This window comes from Vulpes vulpes, chromosome 7 (assembly GCF_048418805.1).
Source record: "Vulpes vulpes isolate BD-2025 chromosome 7, VulVul3, whole genome shotgun sequence".
NCBI lineage: Eukaryota > Metazoa > Chordata > Mammalia > Carnivora > Canidae > Vulpes > Vulpes vulpes.
In genome coordinates this window covers 102,590,030-102,600,953 of record NC_132786.1, presented here as the reverse complement: position 1 = coordinate 102,600,953, position 10,924 = coordinate 102,590,030, and positions in this window count along the sequence as shown.

The following is a 10,924-nucleotide window of genomic DNA, read 5'->3' as shown; positions in this document are numbered from 1 at the left end:
GGGTACCTGGGTGGCTCAGTGGTTGAGCCCTGTCTTTGGCTCAGGTCATGATCCTGGAGTCCAGGGATCAAGTCCCACATCGGGCTCCCGGTATGGAGCCTGCTTCTCCCTCTGCCTGTGTCTCTGCCTCTCTCTCTCTCTCTCTCTCTCTCTCTCTCTCATGAATAAATAAATAAAATCTTAGAAAGAAAGAAGAAAGAAAGAAAGAAAGAAAGAAAGAAAGAAAGAAAGAAAGAAAGGAAGGAAGGAAGGAAGAAAGAAAGAAAGAAAGAAAGAAAGAAAGAAAGAAAGAAAGAAAAAAAGAAAAAAAAAGAAAGAAAAAAAGAGAAGAGAAGAGAGATTGAAATAATGATATCCTTGCAGCAACAGCAATACATGTAGGATATGCCAAGCACATCCAAGGAGCAGCACCATGAATGTGGGACTCCTGTTCATGTTCCCAGGATGAGTTATGCACAATTTCTTGCCATTTTTATTCTGTGATGTGGAGAATGAATTATAAGGGAAACTGAGAAGGCAGAGAGGTGATTTAGGACTACTAGAATAATTCAGGTGAAAGATGATCGTGGTGAGAGATGCAGAATAGGGAAAGGTGTCTGGGTTGGAGATTATTTTGGAAGTAGAATTACCAGACTTCTTGATGGATCAAATGGAGGGCAGGAATGAAAGGAAGGAGTTGAGAATGGCACCAATGTTTTTGGTTTAAGCAACTGGGTGAGTGGGAGCAATATTTTCTGAAATAAGGAAGAAAAGAGGGAGCGTGGCTAAGAATCCATAATCCTATCTTGGTCACTGAGAGATATTTTCCTTCTTGACACCAACTACATGATATCTTTTCCAACATTACTTCTCCTACTCTCCAACACCAATGGGTTGTTCTATAATTCAATTCTGACATTAATTACCGGGAGTTAGCATCAAACTCCACAGATTAAGGGCTTACTCCTGTAAGACTGCTCTCATTTCAGAGGCCAGTCACAAATATCAGGTCACCTACACTTATGACCAACCAGCTATAAATCAGGAGATCCCTCTACCTGCCTTCTCAGGTTCAATAATTTGCTAGAATAGTTCACAGAACTCAGGAAGCCATTTTACATGCATTTATAAGCTTTTACAAATAATACAAATAAGTAGCCAAGTGAGGACGTGCTATAGGGCAAGGTCTGGAAAGGTCCCAAGCCCAGAAGCTTCTGTCCAGGAGTTGGTGTACCACCCTGGTGGTACATGAATGTGTTCATGTACATGAATGTGTTCACCAACTCAGAAGTTCTCTAAACTCCACTGTTCAGGAGCTTATATGCAGGTTTCATTACTTAGGCATGATTGAATAAGTCATTGGCTATTGATAATCAACTCAATCTCTGGTCCCTCTCTCTTCCCTGGAGACTGGGGAGTAGGACTGGAAGTTCCAAGCTTCTAATCAATGCTTGATCTTTCTGGTGATCAGATCCCATCCTGAAACTATCAAAGGGCCCACCACAAGTCGCCCCATTATAACAAAAAACTCTCCTATCACCCTATCACTCAGGAAATTTCAAAGATTTTACAAGCAAAGAAAGATCTTTCTGGTGCTGCAGGCACATAAGTTTCATAGGTTGTCTCTACCATCTTACCAGGCAGGTGATCATATACAAAGCTGGGACTTATGAAGAAATTAGAGGCCAGATTCGAATCCTAACTCTACCACTTACTAGCTTCTGTGACTGTGGATAGGTACTTAGCCTCCCCATCTTAGCTTCTTCATCACAAAAATGCAAATAACCATTTTACAGGGCTCTATAAAAATAAGAGAGCATATAAAGCTAGCATTCAATCAACAAATATGTTTTGAGCCTCTATCCCATGCCAGAAACTATTCTAGGGTCTGGAGATAGAGCATAGGACAGAACAAAAATCCAGCCCTCATGAATCTACATTCCAGTGGGGAAAGCAGAAAGAGAACAAATAAATAAGAAAATACATACCATGCAGTTGATGGTAAGTGCTATAGAAAAAAAAATATCAGCAGAAAAGGAGCTAGGGAGTGGCAGGGTGATCAATGTTGTCATCTTAAACAGAATAGTCAAAGAAGACCTCATTGAGAAGGGGCAGAGACCTGAGAAGGTGAGACAGAAGGCCGGGCAGACAACTAGGGAAGAGCATTCGAGGCAGTGAGAAAAGCAAGTGCAAAGACCCATGGGGTGGCAGCTTGCCTAATATTGGTGCCAAGCCCAGAAAAGAGGCCAGTGTGGCCAGAGGTGATCCATTGAGAAGTGATAACCTCTGCTCAGAATTCCAATAACATTCATTTTGGGGATCGCCTATTCAGTCTGCATCCTAAATTACTACTTTTCAGATAAATATTGTTTGAACTCTCCAATTGCATTCTAATTATTTATCTGCTAATTAACACACTAAGAGCAGAGCCCTCTTGAACTAACATTCCCATCCCAACCAAGTGCCTTAGACATGGAAAATCAACAGTCATCTGGAACCTGACCAAACATGCACATGCACACTCACATGAACAAGCAAACTGCCAACTCATCCTACTTCCTGAAATACTAGTCTTGGTGCCCAAGGTGCCTCATCTCCACAATTTGACTAAATTATTTTAAATTTGTTTGCATTAAGAAGTGTTCACTCTTGGGAATTCACTTTTAACATGGCAATCTCCTCTAAGCCTGGCTTTCCTGAAATTCCTTCAGTAAGGATATTACATACGTCGGCTCCATTAACAGCTAACCCCAGCAAGAATGAATCTAAATCTTACATACCTGAATGCTTTCATATGCAAGATGCTTTATTAGCAACACATGTTTTCTCTGCAGATCATAATCACCTGCTGTTCCAAAGACCATAATTTGAGGAAAAAGCTTCCAGAGGGCCAGAAATGCATGTGGAGAAAGTTAGAAAAACCATTAGTCTTCATAATTGCTCCATGAACAAAGAATAGGCATTCTAGTAAAAATAATCACTACCATTTATTGAGCATTTACTATCAACCTAGTACTGTGGTTAAGTGCTTCACTGAGCTAAGTTAAATCTTCACAGTACCCTGCAAGGTAGGTATTAGCCCTAAATGACAGATTAAAAAGGCCATCTGAGAGAGGTTAAGTCATTGGCCCAAGGTCACACAAGCTACTAAGGGGCAGAGCTAGGATTTGAACCCAGACCAACCAGTAGCGAAATCAGCACACCAAAATGTATATACAACAAAATCCAACAAGTGATCTCATTCTAAGACTTAGGACAAAGTTATTTTCACAAATTAAAAGGTTTGTCCTTACTGGTAGCGAGGAAAATCTAGAGCTGAATACCTGGTTGGATTGTGACCAATCCCCAAGAGAAGAAGAGGAGGCATGGAGAGCACCTAGATCCATTTCACATGAGCAAACTGACAGACAAGTTGCATTTGGGTCTGCAGTGCTGGAACCTTTCCCCAAAAATTAGCTGTGGGTGCTCGATGTTGATGACTGAGAGCAATTATACCACTCATAGCAGATGGGAGCATATGGTGCCAGCCAAAATGAATCAATGTGTCACAGCAGCAAGGTTCTCGGATAAGATTTAGAAAATGTTGTCAAACAATGATTATATTACCAGGGGGATTGAGCCAGCAACTACATCTTTCAGCCAATAACTTATAGCACTTGAATTTTTTTTACCCTTATCCAATGTCCATTGTTATGACTCCAGTTTACAGACGAAGAAATATAAAGTAGTTTGCCCCAGTCTACAGAGTTAAATCATTGGCAGAACTTGTAGGGTTTTAACAGAACCTAATAGGTTCCTTTTCCATGCCTGGATCTCGAAACATTTTTTTTTTTAATGGCAAAGGCAGAACTGGAGCACAGAATACCATCTTTATTACAGGTAAAGCCAGGATGGAAGACAAATGGCCCAGCTAACTCCCTGATAGTCAACCTTAAGGACAGACAACCTGAGGGGAAGGTAAAGCTGTCCGAGTCACTACTACTCCCCTCCACCCCTACCCCCACCACTAACTTGGACTGAGAAAGAAGGAGAAATCCCCTGCTCTCAAGACCTTGGCTAGATAAATTAGCTCCCTAGTTGAAAAACATGGAGCAAAAGCCGTTGTCAGCCAACCATGTGGCAAGTCAGTTATTTAGAGGTGTTACTCTCTTCTAGGATTTTCCTCTTTAGGGTCTTCAGGTACAACTATACTTCTATAAGTGGGAGAGAAACTTTCCCTGAAGAGAATAGATATAACTATTGCCAATCTTCCTAAGAAGAGGTTGACCCAGGTAAGAAATTAGGGCTCAAGGGCACCTGGGTGGCTCAGTCAGCTGAGCATCCAACTCTTGATTTCAGCTCAGGTAATGATCTCAGGATCCGATGGAGACCCCTTCAGCAGAGAGTATGCTCAAGATTCTCTCTCTCGGGTGATAGAACATGAAAGACTCCTAACTCTGGAAAAAACAAGGGGTAGTGGAAGGGTAGGTGGGTGGGAGGATGGGGTGACTGGGTGACAGGCACTGAGGGGAGCACTTGACAGGATGAGCATTGGGTGTTATACTGTATAGTTGGCAAATCGAACTCCAATTTAAAAAAAAAAAAAGGAAAAAAAAGATTCTCTCTCTGCCCCTCCCCCGCCATGCTTACTCTCTTGCTCACTCAAAAATAAATAACTATTGGGGCACCTAGGTACCTCTGTCAGTTAAGCATTCAACTTTTGATTTTGGCTCAGATCATGATCTCGGGGTCAAAGGATTGGCTCCACACTCAGCTAGAGATCCTCTTCCTCTCCCTTCCCCCTACCTGTTTGTGCTTGCTTGAGCATGCACACATGCTCTCTCGCCCTCTCATAAATAAACTCTTTAAAAATAAAATAAGTAGATACATCTTTTTTTAAAAAAAAAAAAGGGAAAGAAGGAAATTAGGATTCAGGGAAACAAGCTCCACATTGAGATGAATACAAAAATCCCTTCTTTCTAAAAGCTGGGGGTAATAATATTGAAGCAAAAGTTCCTGTCTCCATGTAATGAAGCATAGTCGAAAGAAAGGCAGACAAGGGCAAGGGACCCCTGCCCTAAGAGGAAACTCCTCTTAAAAGGTTTTAACACCACCCTGGAAAGAGCCCTTTACCCTTTCCCACATGAACAATTACCTGAGAGGTAGATGAGCACCTGGACAAAAACCTGATTGTGTGACAGGTGCATGGAGGATTAATCAGATTAAAATAGCCTGCCAACATTCTCATAAAACCCTTTAGACTTAGAAACTCCGGTGGCAATTCTCTCTGGTCCCCTCCCACTTCAGGAGCTTTGTACTATCCTTCAATAAACTTTGCTTTGCTGCCCACCACTCTTCTTCTAGTCTCCCTCTTTATTCTTTGAAGCAGTGTAACCAAGACCCACAGGCACCGAAGGAAAAGAGATTCTGTAACACAAGGAGAATACAAAAGAAAATGTACATGCTCCCACCTTGGCTCATTCCTTGGACTTGTGTTTCCAAGCCACTCTTTGTCAATGCTGCCTAGCTCCACAAAGGTGTAGGCCCACCCTCAGCACCCAGACAAGAACAGTAAATAAGAATCTCATTGAAGGTTGGGAGACACAAAAGACCATTATAGCACTGAGCAGATACCATCAGCTCAATGTCACATTTGCCCCAGGTCCACAGGCCAAGCCTCACCAGCCCTGGGCAGGGCCTCTCCCTCTCTCTATCCTCAGACCTGCAGCCTATGCCAAGTCCCCTACCAAGAGCTCATGTTCCAGATCTCCTCCACGTCCTTTTTTATTTTATTGAAGTTCGATTTGCCAACGTATGACACCTAGTGTTCATCCCATCAAGTGCCCTCCTCAGTGCCCATCACCCAGTTACCCCATCCCCTCACCTGACTCCCCTTCCACTACCTTTTGTTCATTTCCCAGAGTTAGGAGTCTCTCATGTTTTGTCACCCTCTCTAATTTTTCCCACTCATTTTCCCTCCTTTCCCTTATAATCACTTTCGCTATTTCTTATATTCCATGTATGAGTGAAACCATATGATTGTCCTTCTCCGATTGACTTACTTCACTCAGCATAATACCCTCCAGTTCCATCCATGTCAAAGCAAGTGGTGGGTATTTGTCGTTTCTAATGGCTGAGTAATATTCATTGTATACATAAACCACATCTTCTTTATCCATTCATCTGTCGAAGGACATCGAGGCTCCTTCCACAGTTTGACAATTGTGGACGTTGCTGCTGTAAACATTGGGGTGCAGGTGTCTCGGCTTTTCACTGCATCTGTACTTTGGGGGTAAATCCCTAGCAGTGCAATTGCTGGGTCATAGGGCAGGTCTATTTTTAACTCTGAGAAAACTCCACACAGTTTTCCAGAGTGGCTGCACCAGTTCACATTCCCACCAACAGTGCAAGAGGGTTCCCCTTTCTTCACATCCTCTCCAACATTTGTTGTTTCCTGTCTTGTTACTTTTCACCATTCTCACTGGTGTGAGGTGGGATCTCATTGTGGTTTTGATTTGTATTTCCCTGATGGCAAGTGATGCGGAGCATTTCCTCATGTGCTTCTTGGCCATGTGTATGGCTTCTTTGGTAAAATTTCTGTTCATGTCTTTTGCTCATCTCATGATTGGATTGTTTCTTTGCTGTTGAGTTTAATAAGTTCTTTACAGATCTTAGATACTTTATCTGATATGTTATTTGCAAATATCTTCTCCCATTCTGTAAGTTGTCATTTAGTTTTGTTGATGGTTTCTTTTACTATGCAGAAGCTTTTTATCTTGATTAAGTTCCAATATATCATTTTTGCTTTTGTTTCCCTTGCCACCTTAGATGTATCTTGGAAGTAGTTTCTGTGGCCAAGTTCAAAAACAGTGTTGCCTGTGTTCTCCTCTAGGATTTTGATGGATTCTTGTCTCACATTTAGATCTTTTGTCCATTTTGAGTTCATCTTTGTGTATGGTGTAAGAGAATGGTCTAGTTTCATTCTTCTGCATGTGGCTGTCCAATTTTCCCAGCACCATTTATTGAAGGGACTGTCCTTTTTCCAATGGATAGTCTTTCCTGCTTTGCCTAGTATTAGCTGACCATAGAGTTGAGGGCCCATTTCTGGGTTCTCTATTCTGTTCCATTGATCTATGTGTCTGTTTCTGTGCCAGTACCACACTGTCTTGATGATCACAGCTTTGTAGTACAACTTGAAATCCGGCATTGTGATGCCCCTGGCTCTGGTTTTCTTTTTTAATATTCCCCTGGCTATTCGGGGTCTTTTCTGATTCCACACAAATCCTAAGATTATTTGTTCCAACTCTCTGAAGAAAGTCCATGGTATTTTGATAGGGATTGCATTGAACGTGTAAATTGCCCTGGGTAGAGCAGCATGGGTGGCTCAGCGGTTTAGTGCCACCTTCAGCCCTGGGCGGGATCCTGGGGTCCCGGGATCGAGTCCCACATCAGGCTCCCTGCATGGAGCCTGCTTCTCCCTCTGCCTGTGTCTCTGCCTCTCTCTGTCTCTCATGAATAAGTAAATAAAAAATTTTTTAAACTTTCCCTGGGTAGCATTGACATTTTCACAATATTAAATCTTCCAATCCATGAGCATGGAATATTTTTCCATCTCTTTACATCTTGCTCAAGTTCTTTCAGAAGTGTTCTGTAGTTTTTAGGGTATAGGTCCTTTACATCTTTGGTTTGGTTTATTCCTAGGTACTTTATAGTTTTGGGTGCAATTGTAAATGGGATGGATTCCTTAATTTTTCTTCCTTCAGTCTCATTGTTAGTGTATAGAAATGCCACTGATTTCTGGGCATTGATTTGTATCCTGCCACACTGCCGAATTGCTGTATGAGTTCTAGCAATCTTGGGGTGGAGGCTTTTGGGTTTTCTAGGTACAGTATCATGTCATCTGCAAAGAGGGAGAGTTTGACTTCTTCTTTGCCAATTTGAATGCCTTTTATTTCTTTTTATTGGCTGATTGCTGAGGCTAGGACTTCCAGTACTATGTTGAATAGCAGTGGTGAGAGTGGACATCCCTGTCGGGTTCCTGATCTTAGGGGAAAGGCTCTCAGTGTTTCCCCATTGAGAATGATATTTGCTGTGGGCTTTTCGTAGATGCCTTTTAAGATGCTGAGGAATGTTCCCTTTATCCCTATACTCTGAAGAGTTTTGATCAGGAATGGATGCTGTATTTTGTCAAATGCTTTCTCTGCATCTATTGAGAGGATCATATGGTTCTTGTTTTTTCTCTTGTTGATGTGATCTGTCATGTTGATTGTTTTATGAGTGTTGAACCAACCTTGCATCCCAGGGATAAATCCCATTTGGTCATGGTGAATAATCTTCTTAATGTACTGTTGGATCCTATTGGCTAGTCTCTTGTTGAGAATTTTTGCATCTGTGTTCATCAGGGATATTGGTCTATAATTCTCCTTTTTGGTGGGGGTCTTTGGTTTTGGAATCAAAATGATGCTGGCCTCATAAAATGAGTTTGGAAGTATTCCATCCCTTTCTATCCTTTCGAAGAGCTTTAGTAAAATAGGTATTATTTCTTCTTTAAACATTTGATAGAATTCCCCAGAGAAGCCATCTGACCCTGGATTTTTGTGTCTTGAGAGGTTTTTGATGACTGCTTCAATTTCCTCAGTGGTTGTTGACCTGTTCAGGTTTTCTATTTCTTCCTGTTCCAGATTTGGTAATTTGCTCCATGTCCTTTCAAAAGAAAAAGCTTTTTATGCTCCCCTCCCAATCAAAATATTTTTCTATTCCACCCAAGTAAAGGTGACACTCATTTTCATTTTTATTTCAGTTTATTTTAGACATTTACTTTAAACAGAAGCAGTTTAGCTTCTGGTTGGATTAAACCTTTCTACTCCAGAATAGGTTCTTGCCTTTATCTTATCTAACCAGAAGGCCCACTAAAATGTTGCTTCTGTTGTTAAAGGAGCAATCTGGCCTCAAAAGTCAAGTCAAACTTCTATCTCTAGGAAAGCAAAAAAATGCTGGAAATTTTTAAATAGCTTTGCCCACCTCCATCCCAGCCACTGATTCTAGCCCTTAGAGGTTGCTAAAAATATCAAGGGTTCCATCTAGTTCCATCACAAAAGTTATGTTCCTATCTCAAAGTAGAGAAGAGACACAGATGTTTTCCTGTTTCCTTCTGACCTTAACAGAATCTTCATATTTTTAGAGCTCTGTCAAAATTTTTTTCTGCCCCAATACACCCAAGGAAGATAATAAACTCTGTCAGTACCAGCACCTCAACAGACCATAGCAAGGAATCTCATTTTGGGTGCAGAATACACAAACCTTATAGAGACATAGCAACAATTTTGAGAAGAAAGTTGTATAGTTTGAAAAGGTAATTATAATACCCCTCCACACTCAACCCTCATGTTCCCCTCAAATATAAGTCAATTCTTTAAATGCTCTAACTTGCTTATTTTTTTACCCCTCAGCCATTATATAATTGAGTTGTGTCACCATTCCTTCAAAAGTCCAAGTCCTAGGATTACATTAATGTTTCCTTTCATTTATTCCTTCTCTGCCCAAAAATGTTGCTAATACATAGGAGAGATCCTACATGCTCACCTCATTAGAACCAAATGCTAATGATCACCTCATTTGAACCAAATTTTACATTTGTAAAGAGCAAAAGCAATGCCTCAAACACAGTATTCAGATTCCTTCTACATCCTCCTCAGCCTTTCACATGTCCTAAAAAAATAGCATGCCTCTGTTAAGAGCTTGGAAGAGTGCTGTCCCATCAAACTTAAAATACACTTAAATGGGCACTGAGGGGGGCACTTGGCAGGATGAGCACTGGGTGTTATGCTATATGTTGGCAAATGAAACTCCAATAAAAAAGAAATACACTTAAAGCTTTCTTGTAGTTTTTTTTATCTTTGTTTTTCATAATGATACATTTGTATCAAGAGCACTCCTCCTTTAAGCAAGACCATTATGTAAAAACTATATTACCTAAAAGAAAAATGAATATATATTCACTTTGTAAAATCATTTACCCATTGAGTTTCCCTGGTACTTTTGAAAATGATTAAATTTATTTGAAATTCTGATTTATACAATGTGGAGGGTAGCCTTAAAATGTTAAGTAAGGTATTCTGATACCTATAATGAAGATTCTTCCTCACAAATTCATCAACCTTTCTCTATACATTCTATTTTTTATATATTCATTATAGTCATGAATATCCCAATAGATACAGAATATGAATAGCTGCACAAACATGTGATTGCTAGCTATTATTTGGGTACTTTCAGCAAGGAAAACTGTTTTTCACATCACATCAGAAAAGACTGAGCTGAAATGTCAGTTTCTGGATAAACACTTTTAAGCGTCTGATTAGGTGAGTTAGAAGTTAGGTATCTCAGGAGCCGAAAGCCTCTGCCCTAACATTTATTCACTCCTAGAGAAAACAACTATGCTGAATCACACGCAGAAAGATAAGAAAAACTCTTTAAGTCTTCAAATTAAGTTAGTCACTCATTTTGCCACTGTGTTCACTTCTGACAGTCTTGATAGACAAATATTTCAGGGGAAACTGTTTATAAAGAAAATAAATTGCCATTTGGAACTTTTCATGCCTGGCACCCTTGAGGAAAAAAGAACCCCATCCTTATTCTGCACACAGCACTTCCTGCTGCTTTGTTCTTTATTTAGTTCTCTTTAAAGTTCAGCAGCATTTTAATTCTTTCTCAAATTCTCCAAAATTCTAAACCATTCTATACGTGACAGAATTTTTAATAAATCCTCAAGTTCTCAAAATACAAAGTCCTGAGCCATGACTGAAAAAGCAGCCAGTGGTTTTGTCAGGTATCCTTTCTCCTCTGGCCTGGCATGGTGCCCTTAGCCAGCACTATCTCCCCTTCTTCACTGACCACAGCTACCTACTGCCTCACACTCACTTGGGGCCTTCTGGCTCCATCACCTTGGTCTCTATTGCTTGTTTCA